Here is a 21,503-nt window from a genome sequence, read left to right on the forward strand (position 1 = left end):
CGCCCCCCGCCGCCGGGTGGGAGGGCGGGAGGCTTGAGCGGCCGCGGCGGTGCGGGGGGCCCGCAGCGCTGCAGCACCGCCGGGAGTTTGGTTCTGCCTTCGTGCCTCCGGTGCAGCGCACGGACCGGAGCTCTTCCTGCACTCGTCCCGTTCCCTGCATCCTGAGGAGCTGCTCGATCAAATACTTGATTTTTGTCGGGATAAACGGCGTGAGACATTATAGCATGGGCCGATTCCCAGTTTTGATCAGTTTTTTGAATATGATGGGGGGGTGGGGGGTGTGTTGCCGTAACAAAAGGGGTGGGGGTGGGGAAGAGGGGAAGGGAATGCTGTGTTTGGAGCCGCATCTTGGAAAGGCAGAGACTGGCTTATTTTGCCTCAACTAGCAGCCGGCGCTTTCAGAGTTATGTACTTTGCATCCTCAATGTCGTTTTGGTGGTTGTTGCATGCTAGTGAGGGCATACAAGAAAAAAATGTAAATAAAGTCAGGAGATCATACGGTGTCCATTGTATAGAGGTAATGTGCATTGCAGTGATGTTTAAGAAAAGTCTTAAACTGCTGTCACCAGTTTGGGTAAAAAATGTGAGTAGTGTTCCAGTTGTATTACCTGGTCAAGGCCATCCTATAGTCTCCCAGGAATTCCCAGGAAGGGCTGGGAAGTCCATTTGCAGAAGAATATTTCATGTATTATGCCTGTTACCCAAGAATACCTCATTACTCAACCAGCAGAACTGAAAAACAGAAGCAACTGCTATTGCAGTTTTACATGGTTGTGTGTAAGCAATAGTATTTCCACGTAAGGTAATTTTAAAAGGGAGGAATTTTAGTCTAATTCTTTACTGCCACTTAAGTAAAAACACAGTACATGCTGGTTGTCCATGCGTTGAAAATCATAACATTGAAGTTTTATGTTAAAGCACAAGATTGTAATTTATCACTGTATAGTCCAGATTCTTCTCTGTACGGGACAGATGAGGGTGAAAGAGCTTTTCTTTCTGTATGTTGTTCTATGAGCACTGAGCTACTAAAGGGGAAGCCACTGTCCTTACTCCACTCTGGGCTCACAGGATTTCAGGCTGCAGGCTTGTTCTTGTATATCTTGGTTGTTGGGCTTCCTGAATCTAAATTCTCCGATAGTTTAGCCCTTATCTGCACTTGGAAATACCAAAACCTATTTTTAAAAATGCAGTGTTGCTTCTAATCAGCAGCTGCATAATTTCTGCCCCTTGATCCTCTGATCATAAAGTGTTCTTGAAAAGGCTGTAGGGGCTCAGCTCTTCTGGTGAAAATCTTATGATACTAAGGAAGAATCTCGAAAAGCATTTTTTGTGCAGTTACTTGGGTAATGCCTGTTCAGGTTGGAGACTGGACATGAATTTAAACAAGAGCTAGGTCTTTAAAAAGTGACCTTTGCTTAAGGCTGTGAACATGAGAAACCACTTCAAGAAGCATAATTTTACCATCTCTGCAATTGTTCTGATAAGAACATTTGCTAAGAAATAATTTGTGAAAATACCATGGTTTAAACCTCTTCCAGTTTATATTCCTGTGCCGAAGGCAGGGAAATCTAGCAAGAAGTCATCTGTTCCAGGCTGCCAGCTCGCAGAGAGAAATACAGAAGATCCTGATTTTGTCCAGAACAAAATCTTCGTTGTAGCCTTTGAACACATTGAGTTTTAGGTGCTTTTGCAGACTTTTTATATCCATTTCCCTTGTAATCTGTGTTTAAATAAACAAGGCAATGCCTTTGTGGTTTAAGCCATTACAATGATAGTGGCTGGGGAGCAGCCGTGCCAGGAAGGCCCAGAGGTCCTGCTGAACAGCAAACTGCACGTGAACCAGCCATATATGTGACCCTGGCAACAAAGGCAGCCAGGAGCATCCTGGTCTGTATGGACAAGAGTGCAGCCAGTAGATCAAGCGAAGGTGCTGTCCCCCTCTATTTATCATTCAGTAGACCACATCTATGATGCTGTGTCTGGTTTTGGTCCCCTCTGGTACAAGGAAAATACTAATGAACTGGAGTTCCCCAGAGGCCACCGAAGTGGTGGGGCTGGAGGCCACGCTCTGTGAGGAGAGGGCGAGGGAGTGCGGCTTGCTCAGCCTGCAGAAAGGGAGGCTTTGGGGGACCTAGCAGCAGCCTTCCAGTACTTAGAAGGAGGTCTTCAGGGAAGTGGAGCCAGACTCATCACAGTGGTCCGTGGTAGGGAATGAGAGACAATAGGCATATGTTGAAATGAGAGGTTCAAACTACATATACACAGAACTTTTTGTCCCAGAATGACAATTGCACATGGGAACAGGGAGCCCAGTGAGCTTGTGTGATCTCTGTCCCAGGAGATTTTTAAGACCAGACTGGATAATGCCCTGAGGGACCTGATCAGGCCTCACGGATGACCCTGGCTTGAGCAGTGTGTTGGACAACAGACCTCTGACATTCTTTCCGACCAGAATTGTTCTGTGATCCTGTGAACAGTTGTATGTTTGTGCTCATCCATACATGGTACAAGAAGCAGATGTGTTTCTAGAAGTCAGAGGGGTTTTTTAGAAAGAACTAGAGCTTCCATTCTAGGGCTAATCCCTGCATCTCAACAAAGATGGAGTATAATATCAGCATGATACATTGGCCTCTATTGCCCGTGTAATAGTACATTACTATTAGGACAAACTAATACCTTACTATAAGCCTCCCTATTGCTTGAAATACTATTCTAATATAAATATAAACAGAATGAAGAACATACTTCTTGCAAGCAAGAACCTTTCTATGTAGTATTTTTTGGCACTCTTGTGAGGCAGTTAAAGCCTTGCAACATTAGTGCAAGAGACATAATGGTAGTTCTTACAGCTGAAGGAAATAAAGCACTGATGCAGTCTCATGCACTTCACAAGTTAAGAGGAAGAGCTGGAAGCAGAATCAGAATTCACGAGTTTTTAGACATTCCAGAAAACATGCAATTGCTGAGTCAAATGTTCATTATAAGTACTTTGGATACTTGCAAATGCTTTTAGTCTACTGCAGAGAACATTAAAATGCAAGTGGGGTTTTTTTTTGGTGTTTTTATTTTTTTTTTTTCCTGAGGACCCATTTTCCCTTGAGAGCTGTGTGAAAAGCAGCTCAAGAAAGCATCATGTGTTTCTTGAAGTGTTCAGTGCTGTAGGCTTGTGCTGCCTGCAGAAGCTGAACATGCAGCACTTAGGCTGTATCATGGCATCCATGAGAAGAGGGCTTTTGTTCCAGTTCTCAGTTTTGTCTGACCTTAAGTCTCATCTTGGCTAATGATAGTGTTCTCAAGAAGAAAAGTCTTATACAACTGGTAAAAACACACATAGAATGAACTGTTTGTTTCTGATGCTGGTAGGTAAATGCACTGTCATTTGAGTACATGATATTCCTTTTTTGTTGCAGTATTCACTGTCTTCATTCACCTGCTGCAGCAGAGGAAGGTGACTTGCACTTCAAGAGGAGTAAGTTAGAGCTGAGCAGAGACTGATACAGAACACTGGGGGATTGATAGGTACTTCCACCTAAGCAAAAGAGGGAGAACTAGAAGCTGTGTAGGTAGGGATGACAAGGATAAGTATCATTGTTCTCCGATGACAGGGTTGCATGAAATACTGCTGGAGATGCATATCCTGTAGTATACTCATGCATGAAGGGATCATTTTCTTTTGAAATAGAAGTAAATGAAGAGGAAAGGAAAGTTGGCAAAAAGGTATCTAAAAAGTCTTGGAATGGAGAAATATGTCAGTTATAACCAGTGTGAGGTTTGGAGTCTAGATAAGGATTTTCAAATAGCAGTGCTTCTGCAATGCAGACATCTGTGCATACCTACCTGGACTACCAGTGGGAGCTGTGCGGAGGAGTATTGGGATAGCTGTCTGTTTTGACCTATGAAGATGAAGTTTTTCTTCAGAAAATAGTGCTTCTAGTTATGAAGATTCAGCCACGTAGGAGTAACTTGTTGTTGTTTTTGTTATTGTTACTTAGAAATCAGGTTGAGTATTTCCATTCTATTAATTGAATGAAGTAGTTTTTGAACTTTGTTTGATACAATGATGTTGGGAATATTTGTGTGCATGTTGCCAGCTAGCATTATTTCCAGACTTCTGTCTTTCCTTTTACTTTCTGAGAGATCCCCTTCACAGACGCACTTGTCAACCTTTGCAGAAGTTCCTCTCCTCAAGTCAGTTATACTGTAACCCTGATCATTTTCAAAGAGTGAAATCTGCTGGTTTTATTCCTTAAAATGTTTCTGCAAGAGAGAGGCCTGACCTTGGAAGTTTTATTTTGTATGTCATCTACCTTTGCATGTTAAGGGTTCACTGGCTAAATCCTTGAATAATTTAATCCTTGAAGAAGTTCTTTCACCTGAGCACAGTGGTTAGATTTACCTAAGAATTTCATAACGTGGTCATAGCAGGCAAGTTACTTTCTACTGTCAAGAGTATAGCAGCGGCTTCTTAAGAAGAACAAACAAGCAGCTCACAACCCAACATAATAGTTTTGTAACACTAACCATGAGTGGCAACACTGTTCTGGTGTGTGTGCAGATCTGGACGCTTGACCACTGTAGTCCAGAATGCCGAGTGGTGTTGTCTAACATGGGAATGTAAGACTTCCTGGGTTTACTTCCATTTTCTCCAGTAAGGTGTTTTTCTTGCTGTGACTGTAGAAGAGTCATCGCTGCTTTCCAGTTGTTCCACTTCGGATTTCTTGTGAGTGACAGCCAAGTGATTATCTTGGCAGGACACTGCAGGGTTCTCCCGGGGATTTAGTGAGATAGTAATGCCAGTAAAAATTGAACAGAAAATTCATATTTTAGCAGATAAACAGAGATGGAGAATTCATATTCTTATGTGTAGCCTTTCACCATTCCATCTCACTGTGTTAAGAGCCTGAGTCCACAGAGAGAGCTTCATTCAGCTGAGGTTTTAAGAATGACATCAGAATGATCCCCTGGGATCACTATGTGGTCTGTTCCTCTGGGTAAGCTGCTGAAGAAGTAAGTGTAGGAATAAATGTAGAAGACCTTGGATATCTTGGTGTTCTGGCGTTCTAACAGTTGATGTAAACCTTAATTACACTACAAACTAGCAACAGAGAGCAGTGACAATGTCACCTCAATTCTGTACAAACATACTGTGCCTACCTTTGGGTAGTGCCCCTCTGGAAGGGGCTCCTTAAGTATCCTGCCATGCAGAAGACCGCTGGTCTCATGCAAAGTGACCCTGTAGCACCCCAAAATTCTCAGTCACAGGAAGATTTCATTACAGCATTTCATACTATGGAAGAAACAAAGTGCATCAAAAGCCAGGTGGAAGCAACTCATGTCACAAAGCATTTGTGACAGGGCAGGCACTTTTGAAGTGGTTATGGTAATAAAAGGGAGAGACCTGTAGACCTGTGAGTGCTGGGTTACTTTAGGAGTTCTAAACTGATTAGAGGAATAAAATTAGCGTATTGGAAAGCAAGGGAACATGAGAGGAAGAAAGGAAAGGAGGAGGGGAACATCTGTATTGGTGGTAGTGGTATGTCTGTATATGAAAATACCCTGAGGAGGAAGAGGAAGCGACAGGAATTTTTGAAGTGCATGCTCTGAAAGAGTGAATGTTTAGGTAGAAGTAGGGAGCCTGAATGAAACAGAATCAAGGTGATACCTGCCTCAAATTGTATGAAACACAAGACTCTGAAGTCATCAGTGTGCTGTCTACAGTAAACCAGGATAAACAGCTACCAAGGAACAAAAATTTCAGGCTCCATGTCTGGTTTGTTTTGCTTTTTTTTTTGGTGCTGGATGGTTCCAAACACATTCAGACAAGCGCTTCTAAACAGCATTTCCCCCCCCTCTATACAAGTGATAACATAGGGTGAGTGAGAAGCCCAAGGTCCACAAGGACAGCACCTGTCTAAGCAGTATTGCAGGAACCTCCCCAGAGGAGTAGCAGTGTTTGGCATTCAGTGAAATAGCTGATCTTTATGTGGGAGAAAGAATAATAATCTTAAGATTCCCACGCAGCCTTCCACATATTTAATGCCTTCATGCACTAGATAGAAACAAAGGTACTTGGGTGGACTTTCTGTCACCCAGTGTGCCCTTCAAAACCAGAATATCATCTGCTGTACTTTGCTGGTTAGCCTGTCTTTCTAGGGAGTCTCGGAAGTGCTAGTTAACTTTGTCGTTTCCTGCCCCAGCAAAATGGTAATATATTCCTGAGTGCCTCATTACTGAAGACTGGAGCAACTAAAGAGAATGAGGGTTGGACAGACCAGATTCTGGTCTGGAATGACATAGGATTTACATCCCCCCTCCATCACCAAGAGTGAAATGACATCAAGCAGCTGATGTTGCTCTCTAGAATCACTGCTACCAGCTACTACAAAAATATCATTTCAGTGCAAGGGCAAGTGCACCCTTTTGGTTTAGTCAAATCTTAAAATAGGCCTCAAAATTCACACTCTAAAAGCCAAGAGAGATGTCTTTTCAACACATCAGGGAGAGCACATGGAGATGGGATTGCTTGTTTCTTGTTCAGAAGCAAGATTGCTTCAGAGCTGCTGTACTCATATATATATATATACCCACACCAAATCACTCTCCTGGGAATGAAATATTGTATTAAACACTGTTACTATGCATATCCTTCCCCCCCCTCCTTGATATTTTCTTCTAATCTGTAGCTTTTCTGTCTATTAAGAGTGGTCATCCTGACTGCTACCAGATTTTACAGGGTTGCTGTGTTGTCTTGAGTTTCAAAGACCACTACATCTACTGATGCAGGAATAGTCATAAAGGCAGTTACACAAAGAACACAAACGTTTCTACTCTTCTAAACTGATCCAGTATGGGAAAGAAGCAGACTTGCCTCTGTTCCAAATTCTTACTATGCAGCATAGCATGTTGTTGCCATGCTACCAGAACTGCTTGCCTTGATATTTAAATTTACCCTTAAAAGATTTGTATTTAAAAAAAGAGTGAACTGTTGACAGTACATTGAAATATAAAATAACCTGACAAGATGTAAGCCGTGTCGCCCATTTGTTCGTGTATTTTTGACCTCTACATGTTTTTATTTTTCTTCCTGAATAAACCCCAACCATAATAACAAATCTTGGAGACGAAGAAACCAATTAAATATGGAAAGGTTCTGTTTGTTAGTGTAATAAATGTTTATATCAAGGGAGGAGTATGAATTACAGTTTCAATACTTAACAAAAATGTGCATTTTGCCAACCTCAGTAAGTGCCTCTTGCTATCCTTCGTAGTCTCTGATTTAGCACTACAGAGGGAAATTGGAGTAGTTATATTTTCTTATTATTGCTTGGTTGTGAAAGAGAAAGGAATGCTGTTTTTATATATATATTTATATATATACACACATGCACTCACACACACACACACACACAATGTCCTTTAGGCACAAAATCATGTGTTACTGGAAGACAACCCTTGATTAGAGATAAGGCAGCTTTAAAAAGAAACTTATCCCTGTGATATTCTTAGCTAGTCAATCAGCGTGGCTTTAATTATGTAGAAGTATTTGATGTATTATGGCCCAGGAGATAAGAGCTGTTGCATACTGGATGATAGAAAGGGAAGGAATTCTGTTGGTGACTAGAAATTCCATGCTCAGTGCTGCATCAGAGGCATAAAATGAGCGGTGGAGGGGAAAACTTCCTGATTTGCATTGCATTTCTGATTCCAATATTATGAAGGCTGTTGGTGGCAGAATTCTTCATTCCTGGTAAATGACTACCTGCTTCCTTGATGGAAGACTTGCCATGAAAAATATCTGTGGTATCAGGAGTGTGCCTTTAAGTCAGTTGTGTTTGGTTTGGTTTTGGGTTTGGGTTTGTTTGGGGTTTTTTTGAGTAAGTAATTCATGGTTTTGTGTTTCCAATGGTGGATAGAAATCTCCTCTGTTCTTTCGTGAGTAAAAGGCACAGAAGGTGTCTGTTATGATACTTGCTGTTTTCAGTACTTGGACAGAGACCACCTTAGGGGTTTTAGCAGATCTGTTCCACACCTATCTGCAGTGATAATAAATTATGTCTACAGCATGTGTTTCATCAGATATTTGTCCTTGATTTATTCAACTCATCATAACTGGACCCACCAACTAGCAGATGACCTAATTAGTAATAATGATTTGGGGGGAAAAAAGTGCTGTTAAGATTATATTACTCTAGGGATGAATAACATTGTGTCAGTTTTATTGCAGCATAAGATATATACGTTCGTACTGTAATTCTTTTGTACTGTCACGCAAGGTGAGATTTAACATTTGAACTTCTTATCAGGAAGTGTCAAAGCAAAGGAAATAAATGTGATGGCCCTGTTTTCAGACAGGGAGTCACTGAAACGCCTTGCCCAGGATCATTCACCCTGCTGGGTGACTGAACCGGGAACGATACCAAGAACTCTAGAAGAGCTGCCTAAAGGGATAGCCACTGTTCTGTCTTAGCCTGTTTTTTTCTTTGTACGGTAGCATTTAGGAGAATAACAAACTGTTAGCTGATCTGTTTTCTGTCTTACAAGTATCTTTCTCACATTTTAGTACAAGAATTATTTACTTCACGAGAAGGCACTTTGTGCAAAACATAGTAAAGAACCTTAGTAATCTATGCTTTGCTTCCTAAAGACTGGAATGGGGGAAAACTGAGGGGGGGGGGATTTATTACAGTGCTGTTAGCCCTTTGGGACAGTATTATTTTTTTATTTCCTGTGCCTATCTGTATATTTGTTTTGGAGGTTTTAAATCACAGTTTAGTAAAATATCTGGCTTATTCTTGAGCCAACATGGATTTAACTTAAATTTGTTAACCCTTTTTAGTGTTGGGAGTCTTAACAATATTTCATGGTTTAGTTAAGGCTTCAGCTGCTGGCGTGTGAGAATTGCAGCTTCGAGTTTCTACTCACGTAGGCTCCAGGAATGAAGAAACTGTGAATGCGTACTTTAAACATCTGCAGACAATATGATACTTTTAAATAAGTTTGGAAGTCTGATTGGCAGTGCTATAGCAGTTGTAGTGGAAATAAGTTCCTTAATATTAACCAGCATCTGTTTGGATGATATAAGCTTGAGTTACTGGTTTTCTTTCTGATGGTACTTAACATTTTTATAGCCATTCATAATAGATATAAACAAGCCAAATGCCGTCCAGAGTTTCTGAACCCGCTGTTTTATCAGTAAATAGTCCATGGTGTTACATATTCTCATCTTTGTAATGATAATCCTGATTAAATTAATGTAGTAATTAAGGTAATGTAATAACCTACTGTAGTACTGATAAATACCATCACGAGGTTGGGAAACATGAAATCTGTATGCTGCTGCTCTACGTTTCCCACCTTGAGCTCTGGCACAATGAATCTCATCTTTTGACAGGATGAAATCCATATTGCCTTTAAGGTGATACCTCTCTCATCATCAGGTGAACTTGTGATTCTTAACTGGGGCTGGCAAATGAGGCTGACCCTAGCTGACAACTTGTGACACGTTGGTCCCATCGACACAATCATTGTCATCTCTGGTGGGACTGATAGTAGTCCTTCCTCCTCCTCTTTGCTTCAGCCCAGCCTGTGAGGCTCGGCAGGAGTGGGTTCTCTTGGTGAGCTGCATGCCAGACTGCCTGGCACAGGATGCGTGCTGAAGACTGCAGAGAGCCCCGCGTGCCATGAAGACAAGCAATGGGGGAAATTCAAACAGGAATTTTTAAACAGTACAGTTTGAAGATTTCCATACATGTAGAACTAAACTAAACAACACAGTAGCACACCAAATGAAATGGAGGTGCTTGAAAAAAATATTTATTGTGGTGGAGCCCGTGAGCCAACAAAGTGTATAGGAGCCATTTGTGGCAGGTGTTTACAAAGATGGCAGTAGACTGTCATTGCTCAAAAGACTGACCTATCTAAATAGACTCAATGGTTTGGTATCTTATGTTTATGTTTACCTGATAGAGGAAAAGAATATTGCAAGAGTGTAAAAATGTGGTACAGAGCCAATAGAACCTTACATTATGGTAGAGATAGAGTTTGAAACACTGGATTTAATCAATAACACACAGACCAAACATTTGCTGAAAACTTGGAATAATAGGTATGTCTATAATTATCAGTTAAAATAGCTTAAATGTACTTAACTGGAAAATCTCAGTTTGGTTTTGCTATTTAGTTGAATTTTACTCTTAACCTTCTTGCTGGCTTAAACTATGAGGATAAAAATAATTACCTTTATAAATGAATGTATTAAATAATTTGCCTATGTAAATATGAATAGCATGTGGAAAAAACGTTCTCTGCCACAGAGACTAGAAAAGGATGGCGTTGTAGTTATTACACTATTTCCATTATTGTTGTTGTTCTTGACCAGTACTGTGTCAATGTGTGGGTGTGTTTTTGTTTTTTAAACAAACTGCCCAAAGTCCACTTCATTCATCTGTCACTTGTGGACTGACTTACAGATTTTTAAGCTCTTTGTGGCAGGGATGTCTGCATTACTTAACGTAATGAAATCTTGGTTAATGGACTTTTCCACAACACATATAATTTAGGATTTATTTGCCCCCAGCTGACAGTTGTTACCATAGCAAATACAAGATGAAGAATTAAGTGGAAAGGAAAATACTGTGTGACTCTTCAGGTCTGGAATGTGATAGATACCAAAGGGCACAGAATTTGATTACAGCTGCGCAATGCTAGGCTATATATGATGGTAGAAAGTTGTATCCTGCAGGGAAGCCTTCTAAGTGCCTGCCAAAATCCATTGGAAAATCGCAGGGAAGGTCTGCACCGTGTTAGGTAATTCTACAGTTGTGGGCAACTTCTGTTATTAAGGGACTGCGCATATCTTTGCAGTTCAAGTGGCGGGAAGCTAACCTTTGATTTGAATTGTGGGTAGTCAGCTGCATTTCAAGACCTTGGTTTTGCTACAAGTTACAAACTTCTCTGCAGTACTCTGGTCCCCCAGGATGTCCCACCAGCTCCCGGCAGGACTAGGGCTCTGTGGGAAGTTCTAGTTACCACTAGGAGGCTGCCACGGTGTAGTAGTTCAGACCATAATAATTAGGCTTAGAAAGATGAAACCTAGTTGGCTTAATGATAGAAAAACCAGGAATTTTTCCAATTGTTAGAGGAATTAGCCTACATTTGACTTTCCTAATGAGCACAAGTATATAACGTGTAGCATTCTGTAAGGATCATATTCCACCAGCCATAATACATTGTACCATGTATATATATTTGCTACTGTAAACAAGACATTACTTGTTCTAAACTTTATACCAAAATTTATACACATACTATCCTGAGCATCAGTTGAAGATGAACCGATCTGTTTATGAACAAATAATGAAAACACTGAAGAGTAAGTATTAGTGAGACTCATATTGCCATTTCCATTCTTGCCTTGGTAGCTACTTACTGCATGTTTAGTGATGAGAGATGCAGAGTACTGAATTGGAAAATTCATCGATAAATACAAAATAGACTGACTCATAATGTACCAGCGTGATGTCTCAGGTGAGGTGTTTCAGTGATTTATCAACTCTTTCATTTTGAAAGAAAAAACACATACTTCTTGAAAGTGTTACAAAATGCATAGCTACATTTACCAAGAGCCTAGGAAATGTACTGTTTATTTAAATACGTTAAGCAAAACAGAATTATCTTACGATAAATGCAATAACTTGCAGGGGAAATCCTTGTTTTCATACTAGTTTTTATGTCTATTTCTAGAGCTTCATTAATGTTCCCCTAACCCTTTGACAGCCAGTATGACACCAGTAAGGTAACAGGCAGATATGGAATGTAAGGCTTCCTGTGTGTAGGTGTCTTCCGTGCTGCTACCCAGCTATAACTTTCCCTTGTAGTGGGGTACAGCAACCTTGCACTGCAGGATTGATGCCTTTTATCCAATAGATCTGTTACATATGCTTGTTTCCCATGTGATACCATTATTTTACATGCTGCACTTAGGCCAGCTGCAGTCCATAACAAATCTCTTGTTTAGGTCAACTGCAGATCTCATTAACCCTGCTGACACTGCATCCGATTCAACCACAGGGTATGCTTACTGATGAGAATGGCTGAAGCTGTATTAATACTTTTTGGAATATTGCATAATAGTGAGTTTTTAGACGCCTTCCTGTTCTGTGCCGCATCTTTGCCTACTTAGCCTGTCAGTTTCTGATAGGGAAAGTATCTACATATGTGTGAAGAAAAAGAAAAAAAAATCAACCCAAACCCCAGGCTTAAAGTCTCCAAATAGTTAGGATTTTGGTAGATCACTGGACCTCTCAATGTTCCCATCTCTAGCAGAGTGCAGGATGGCAGAGAAGGTAACGAAAGGGTAGCCAGCTATTGTCTCTTGTACTTTCCTGAAGTAGTTATTGAGCCTGGAGGAATGACATGCGTACAGTCAAAGACTGTTCAAGAGGTGTAATCTAAAAAGATAAAAAGAATATAGTATAAGCTGCCAAAGGCTCATGCCAATCTGATCTACATTTTCTGCTCTAATATTTGTGTTTACTTTTATTTTCATAACAACAATATTTCAGCTTCATCACAAACCTGTAGAGAGCAGGATCTAGAGTCCCCAGTGCTTCAAACAGTTGCTCTGGGGAAGCTTAAGTCAATTTTCAGCAACTTCTCCAACTAGACAAGATCCACGTGCCTCCCTTCTCCTTTACAAGCCCCTAGGATCTGATGGGATAAGACTTGTGCGTTGAAGCCTAGGCAGCTAATGATGTCTGGCTTATGGCTTTAAGTGGAGTCTTTGAAACAACACAGTACCTACAGTTTCAGCACAGAAAATTGTGTTCAGTCAAGGATTTCACTTGAACTTTGCCTGCACATTTCTCAAAAAGGATCTCTCCACCTTTACTGAAAAACTACTTCAAACTAGAGTAGGCAGTGTTTTTTTGTGGCAATCACTACTATTTGCAAAGCACTTGAGTGAAAAGTTGTCTCTCTGAAACCTCAAGACTTTCCTAAAACTGGCACTTGGAGCAGACTCCATCTCCTTACCAAAGATTACTGTCAGAGTCCATGAAGTGCCACCAGTTGTCCCTCTGCCCTTCCACTCAGCTTCATTGCTCCCCAAAGAGAAACAGTGTCATGTTTTGGAAGTTAGCAGGGACTTCACAGTGTGTGTTCATTGAAGGATGAATGCTGTTTGTTCTTTCTGTAGCGTCAGAAAAGAAACAAAGCTTTGAAATCTATTCAGGCAATAATGATACTGAGTGAGAAAAAAAATATGTAAAACATAGTTCCATCCTCCACAATAAAAGATAACTGTCTTTGATATCGCAGTTTCATGACTAGAAATCTGCACAGAGTAGTCATTTGCTTATCTGCTCAAAGCTTTTACGTAATTGGTACTTTCTCATCTTCTGTCTGTAAATTACAGGCAGTCATTGGTGAAATATCTTGAGTAACACTCTTCGGGTCAACTGCTTTGCATATATATAGAGCTACATACCTGGATCTATGTGAACATAAATACATACAAAAATGTATTCTTGCTCTTCAACTAGATACTTGGAAATAAAGACCCTTAATGTCATACAACTGGATTCTGGTATAAATATGCAGCAGATAACAGGAACCTATTTGGTTCCTTTAAAACAACAAAGACAGAGGGAGATTGATTTGGGAGAAGGATACGAGTACATGAATATAGATAAATAACGTAAAAACAAATACAAGTTGTGACAAACAACTAAGAATGAAATAGGCAAATTAGCTACCAAATTTTGTGTCATGTTTTTGACTGACTTGGTGAAGAAAAGACTTTTTTCAAATGTCATTCTTTGCACTGATAACACAAGAGTAGAGACAGTTTACATGTCAGGAAACTCAGTCTGGGTTGACCCAATTTACATCTTCCATAACGTGGTACATCAGTAACACCTGGAAATACATCCTTAAATAGAATTGCAAATAAGCTTCCTCTAAATATTCACCTTAATAATTAACTCTTTCTGATAGAGTTATAAGATGCTGGTCCTTCAATGTACAGAGCATGTACAGCTGTCATGGAAGATTTAAACACTTGTGTAAGTGCTTGGTACTTTTTTGGAAACTGTATGACTTACAAAGTAAGCTGCAGAGAAGTGGAGTTCAAAGGAACTGTAACATCCTAAATGTAAAACTCCACTTACCCTAATTTAGGATAAAAGATGATATTCTCACTTACAACATACTGGTTACTGTGGATGATCTATCCATAACTGATTGCTTTTTTAAAATGGCATTAAATAATGCGCTGAAATGTGCATCGCAAATTGTATGATGGTGGGCCTTTTTCTTTACAACTAAATCGTCAATTCCACCAAGGTCCTCTGTATCCAACAACCCAACAATGTAAGGAGCATTTTGGCCACCCTGTTTTTCATCCTTTGTTTCCTTAAATTATTGTCTATTGAGCATAAGGGACAGATATTTTTGTAAGTTCACTGTTAGGTTTCACAGATGTAGGCTTAAGGAGATTATTTATGCTTTAGGATTTAATATCTACCAACATGCTGTTCATTTGCCTGATATCACTAGGGAATAGTACTTTCATTTGCAATTTATAAATCCTCATCTTCATACATTCAGGTTTTCAGATAGCTGAACGTTTGAAACATGCTGCAGTTATACCATTAATTTTATCTCAAATGAGCTAACTTTTTATTCAACCAACATTATATATGTTTTATATAGGATAGGTCAGTGTGTGTGTATGTTTGCTTTGTTTCTTTGTTCTGTTTTTTTATTAATTTAAATAGAATAGATAATGTTAATTTAGTGGCTTGTTGAGGAGTTGCCTTGGGAGCTCTCCCTTAGCTTTATGCAAGTTTGATGAGGAATGCTGTTTTATTGTGCCCTCTACTGATAAATTTAGTGATTAGGCTTCCGAAAGGACAACAGCTGAAGCTCACAAGCACATATCTCCAATACTTCTTCCTTCCAAAAACCTTGCATCTGGAATGAAGAAGTCAAACTTGTGCTCCGTGTGCCTAATGAGAGCCCAACCAGCCTTGGCAGAGGTTGTAAACAAAGATGCGACTGAGTCTTACATCACAGCCTCATGACACCTGAGGTAAGTGACTGTAAACGGGTTGCAGTAGCTCATGAGGTCTTACACTCTGTGCAAACAAGCTATTTGTGCCCCTGTAGGGGCAGCTCCATACAATACACTTTGATGTAGAAGTACTCTATTCCCTGCAGCAGTCTAGAGGTACTGTCTAGAGTATGAGAGGTACATACTCAGAATACTGATGAGATTCTGCCACGTCCCTTCTAAGCAATATTCTTCAGTTGCGTAGGTCTAGCAGTGCTCATAGCTGCTTCCCCTGCCCCCATTCGTTGCTAGGCTTCATGTCGCTATTTCCTATCAGGTTGTACCACAGGCAGAACTGTCAGGTCCAGAGAGAGCAGGAGCTCTCTGAGACTTGCCATGTGATAAGTGATAACCTTCTCATAAAGCAGGATGCTTAAAACATTAAAATGCAAGAACAGAAGGTGAAATCAAAATGTGAGTCTTGCTTGAAATGTCTGAGTTGGCTAAATCTTTATGCTGCTTTCAAAGTACATTGCCTATTCTTTTATAATTAAAGCTTGAAATTATTTTATGTATGCTGCAGTGATTGATTTCAGAATGAGAAGGAATTAAAAAAATTCCTATGAGAGAAAGCTTCATAATAATTAATAATATTATGGTGGAAATTTGAAAATAACCCTGTTCTTTCTCCGTGGTTTTCATCCTATTCTTGGCAAGCATTTTCCTATATTTCTTGTGCTATGAGGGCCATTTTGGATTGCTGATAGGCTCAAAACTCAAACAGTTTGTAGTCAAATGACCAGATGCCTTGATTTGATCATTCTGGCTGGGATAGCTGCAAGCTACCAAAATGCAGTCTAGCATTATATAGAGAAGCTGCAGTGCCCTGCTATGGTCTTACCGAGAGCTCAAGCTGTATTCGGTTTTCTTTGGACTATGAAAAACTAACAGAGGACGGAATTTCCCCTTTTAAGTGTTACTGTTTTTTCAGTGCTACTAAATCAGAAATGTGTATGCTGTTATACTGTAATTTTGCAATATAATAGATCTTAAACATATTTTAGTACTGCCAAGTGCGACAAGATTATGAATATTTCATGGAACTTTCTTCCCTCTGTATTAAAAAAATAATACTTTTTCTGTCTTGTCTGACATTCAAAGGCTAGAAAAATGCAGAGAAACAAGAAGGAAGACTGTGAAAGAGGCAAATAGTTGTGTATCTTTTCTGCACCTGTGCAAAGGTCATTTTCATGCACTAGAAAGCAGAAAGATGCTGCAAGATGAAGCCTGCAGCATGTAAGGAATGATGAGACAGGCAAGGCCGGAGGCAGAACCTCTGGATCCATCTGCTGTCCTCAAGTGTGTAGTGGGAAGTTTCAGTAGGTACTACAGAGGGGAACAACTAGAGGGGAAGAAAAGAACCACTTCACTTCTAGAACTGGCAGATTTCCCCATTACAGAACACAGATACGTGCTATACTCTGAGAACATAATTTGACCTTGACAAAGTCAAAGCATTTTCCACGAACCGTAGAAAGTACTAACTTTGCATGGAAAGGTACTTGATTTTGTGCATTTAAAAGAGAAATTCTTTCTTTCGTGCGATGTCTACATTTAATTTCTTATATATCTCACTGGTGCTCTCTAAAATTGCTGATACAGGTATCTCCATTTTTAATATAGTTGCAGCTGATCCTGACTAATTTACTCTGTTTTGTTTCATAGTTCTAAAGCTCTGAATGAGATCCGTTCATGAGGCGTCATGTACTACATATAGAAGTACCCCTAGGGCATTGTACAAATTAATATTCCATCCATGAATGTAGCTAGTAGTTAATTTATCATTTGGCAGTGAGAAACAAGAGACTAGATTACTGATTAATTATAATCAAGCTGAACAGAATGCTCACGTGTATGCTGGAGCAGAGTATTAATATACTAGTGACAGCCTTTTGCAATCTGCAATCTATTTTAGTAGTGTTAAATCTAGCAGTTTAAGAAACAGATAAGAACAGTGGTAAATAGTACCAGTATTTTTAGTTTAGCTAATTAAAATTTTATGAGTGGCATAGAGGATTTGAGTTTATGGCATCTTCAAGTTTGGCATGGGGAAATAAAAGAATTCTCAGGAGCTGACTTTTGCTATAACCTGTCATATCTGATTATGCTGTTTCCAACTCTCTCTGATTTAAAACAAAACAAACTTGCAATTTATTCTTCACCGGAAAGGAAAGAGAGCCCAGGAACTACAGCCAGCAAGTATGTCTGAGGTAATACCACAATTGCTGTCAGTGACGGTTTGGCGCAATTGCACCCAATGATCGTCCTCAGAATAATTAGGTCTTGCCACCTGGGAAGACATTTCAGAAAAATACTATAAGGAAATATTCATTAATTACAATAATCACCTGATACATAGTTATCAAATGAAATAGAGATAAACACAAGAATACAGCCTCCTAAGCACACGCAGACAAAAAATGAGCAAATATCTTCTAATTAAAAAATAAACTAATCTCTTCTATTCATGTGTGTGCAAGGAAGAGAGATGCTCTTGAGCCTCTTCACCTGGCCTTGAAACATCTCTGCCCCAGGTGTATCTCCAGTTATGTTTGTGAAAACATGGCTGCTCAGCATTAAAACTCTTTTTGGGTTTTATTTTAAAGCAATTGTAATTTAAAAAGAAAAATATTAGACTTTTCAGTCTTCCTAATGAATTCTTGTGCAGTGTCAAGGGGCCATGTATAGCCTGATGTGAAATATGTCATCATTAATTGACGTCTGCGGCAGACATACAGTCCTGTTAAGGACAACACTGACTTAGGGCTGGCTGTTAGCTTCAGGATGAGGCAAGGGCAGCGCCAGTAGTTAAATATAAAAACCTATGTCAGATATTGTGGATCTAATAGAGATCATGGCAGAAAAACCTGACATCTTTTCACCTAGTCCTGTAATCCAGTTTCACTGCCGCTGTCTTTAGCCAAGACTATTCTTGGAGTCTTCTACCTGTGGGAGAAATGCTAATGAGACTAGTGATAAAAACCCAGTATATCCAGTGATTTAGGAATTCAGTGATTTAGGAGCACTAAACTGAAACCCTATCCAGGTGAGCAGTGCTTGGGAGGGGAGGAGGCTCTGGGCCAGCCCCGTGTAATCTCAGAAGGGATAAAATGCTAAATGAGTGCCAAATTACAGAGCACTATGTAAATTGGGATTTTCTTTTGTCATTGTTACACCAGTTAGGGTGTACTGTGTTGGATCAGTGGATTCAGACCAGCTAATGCTATAGCATTTAGTATTGTTAATATAGAAACACCTTTACATTTAAATGGAAAGAGCCCTTTAGTTCTTTTCAGAGAGACAAGAGGAGGGCTGTGGAATCCCCCACATGATTTTGTATCTCCCTTTACCTTAAATAAACAGCATGCATTGCTTTGGAGTAGGAACATTTTCATTATCCTTAATGTTTGAAACTACCATCTTTTGCTTGCCACTCTTGTGACTAGCTTTCCTTTACTGTATTTTCATTTAGAAGACACTGGTAATTACACCGAATGTACACTTTGATCTTACAGTAAGATAGGAGTTACATGCTTGTGATGTGTGGTCCTGTTTGGGAATGTATTTTTTCCATTTGGTTTGCACATATGGTACTTTACATTGCTGTTTTTGAATAGTGTATTCATTTTTTTTGTATCCTGTAATTTTCTGGTTAGTCATCCTTGCTTCCTAATTCCAAAAAAACCATTAATTCCTTCGCTGATCTGTTGCAAATGTTTTAAAGATACATAGCTGTTTTGCTTGTTCCTGATACGCTGCTTAATACATGTACTCCATTTTTGTCTCTCTTTAATCAATTGCTCTAAGCCTGCTTTCTTCACCCAGACCTCAGTGCTCTATACAGATGTAAAAAATAGTGGTCATGCTAAGAAGTGTCTTTATAGGGTTATTCTGGTAATTCTTCTGCATCATGTCAGGTTTTCAGTGGTAAAGAATTTTGAGGAAAAGGTTTAAATTCACTTGGGCTTAAATGAAAGGTGAAAAAGTACAGAAAAAAAATCTCAATTAGATCAGGCTTGTCCTGAGCAAACAAGATACGCTGCCTAGAGGCTGCGGTGTTGCAAGAGTGTAGTTGTAGTCTGTCAGGCTGGCTGAGAGTTGGAAAGAATGTTCTCATTTGTCATGCAGTATAATCAAATCTGATGCAGATTTGCAGACCTGCACAACAGTGATAAGACATCACCACTTGTTTTTATGCTGCATAGAGTGTAAACAGGAGTAGTTTGGGGTATAACGTAGTGGGTTTTTGCCAGTGTTTCATTTATAGTCTGTAACTAGTGACATGCGGTGATTTTCTATGCAGAACAGCAGCTGTTTTATTTTCTTCCAACTACTTGCCATAATTGCGTTTCTAGATGCAAAGAAAATCTTTCTCAAGATGGCAACTAACAATTCAAGAATAGAAAACACTGGGTTTCATAGTTTAGGCCCTAGTTATTAGCTAATCCTCAGGCCTTTGAGCTATTTTAGAGCCTTTAGTTTTACTGCTTATATAGTAAAGGTGATGCTGTTCATACTTTAAAGGTTTTGCGGGACTGGGCTTTTTAATTACTGAAGCACTAACATTTATTTTTAATAAGGTCCTCTAGTCCTTTTGTGCAGACCTATGAAATGTTCGTTCCCCTGGCTGCTGCTTCACAGTTTTACGGTAATGTTTTTGGGCTGCAGTTGGAGCAGAATAGGAAAATGGAAATAAATAAGTATAGGTACTTCTTGTCATTATGGTTTGAAGTTGAACTGATGAAGCTGAATTTTCTTTGCCTAGCTGTTTAAAATCTGCAGTGACTACAGTAATATGGATTAGAGACAAACAAGAACATTTTGGAAGGGATTTTGAGACACATCTCATCATAATCCTGCCAGGCTACAGAACAACTGATGATTTATTCTGAGCTACTTAGAATTGAAAGAAGAGAATTAGATATATTTGACATTTTACAGTTTGATACCTTATTCTTACACGTAATGTACATAGGCATCATTTACATATTGACGTTTACGTGATGTATAGGAAGGTTTATTATTTCAGTCCATTTCTACAGTACCTCTGTTTACTTCACATTCATCCCTTTCTTCTGAACTAAACTTCAGATCCATGCCCCCAGCCTAATTTATGAAATTATTGATTTCTGGAAAATAGTAAGCAGACTAATTAATCTAAAAATTTAAGTTCAATTATATGTTGATTTTAAATATCCTTTTATATAATTTTGTGCATGTGTTTTTGAGGAGCTCTAACTTTTAAAACTGATGATAGTAGGATAGGTTCTACAAATTGCCCTAGGAAAAATGAATTGTGAGATTTCAGGTACAGATAAGGCTCTCTGTATCAGTCTGCTGTGTTAACTACAGAGAAGTGGAGTCCATGATTTTGTAAGAAAAATACTCAGGCCTTTGGAAAGTGAGAATAAAGCAGGCCGTAAACTGTCATGTCACTAGCTAGCTAAATGTGGTCCCGAAAAAGTTTGAATTATACTTAGTGTTCCAACTGTGTCACTTGGAAATTAAAGTTTTGTGATTATAAAATCAGAAATGTTCAAGTAAGAAAAGAGATTATTGCAAAATACATACTCCCTCAGATGCTTGTATGCTGTTGGTATTTTTAAGAGTTCCTAGGTAAAAGAATAGTTATGTTGTTACAAAAGCAGGAGTTCTTGACAGTCTCCAGACATTGTCGAAATGATTTGTGTATTGGGGAATAGCAGTTTAACGATGAAGTGAAATTTTCTACTAGATGTGTTCTCCAGCAGTGTAACAAATATCCAAGCATAGTAATCAGAGAAATTAAAGAGATAGATCAGGATTTATGTACAGTTAAAATTTACATTCATTTACTACCTAGAACGGATGTGAGTCAAATCATAAATTGCTTTTCCTAACAATAGGTAAAATACAAGTTATCATTACCAGCATGTAATCTAGTAGACACAGTGTCAGAATATTATAAGTTGGGTTTTGTTTCCTTTGTTCCTATGTGCACCTTGCTTAGCAATACATTTTTTTTGGTGGCTGTGTCCCTGCCGAAATATATCTCAAAAAAACTGCAATGAAATGAAGAAGAAACTACAACTGGGAACTTAATGAATGAGCCATATACTCATTCACTGTAAATTCAAATTAAGTCCAGTAATTTCACTAATAACTTGGAGAAAATTAGTCCTCATCACCCAGGAGTAAATGTGCCAGTGGTGGAATAAGGATGAACTCCTCCTAGGAATTGTCATATATCTGTAGCTTTTTTGTAGGGGTCTTACTTCACATCTCAGATTTTAAATGTTTTATTTGCTGAAGTCCTAAGCGCTTAGATACTGCACAGTGTATTGATTTTGTTCTCCATGCTGCCGCTAACAAAATGGATGAAAGCATATGGTGATAAGACTAGGGGTTCTTC

At 39.2% G+C, this 21,503-nt stretch overlaps 1 protein-coding gene across 4 annotated transcripts in view; it reads left to right on the forward strand.

Moving 5' to 3' along the window:
* APBA2 (amyloid beta precursor protein binding family A member 2) overlaps nucleotides 1–21,503 on the forward strand; it is a 106,240-nt gene that overhangs the window by 1,022 nt on the left and 83,715 nt on the right. The gene's annotated exons all lie outside the window — the stretch shown is intronic.

Source organism: Falco punctatus, assembly GCF_963210335.1.
Source record: "Falco punctatus genome assembly, chromosome: 7".
Classification (NCBI taxonomy): Eukaryota; Metazoa; Chordata; class Aves; order Falconiformes; family Falconidae; genus Falco; species Falco punctatus.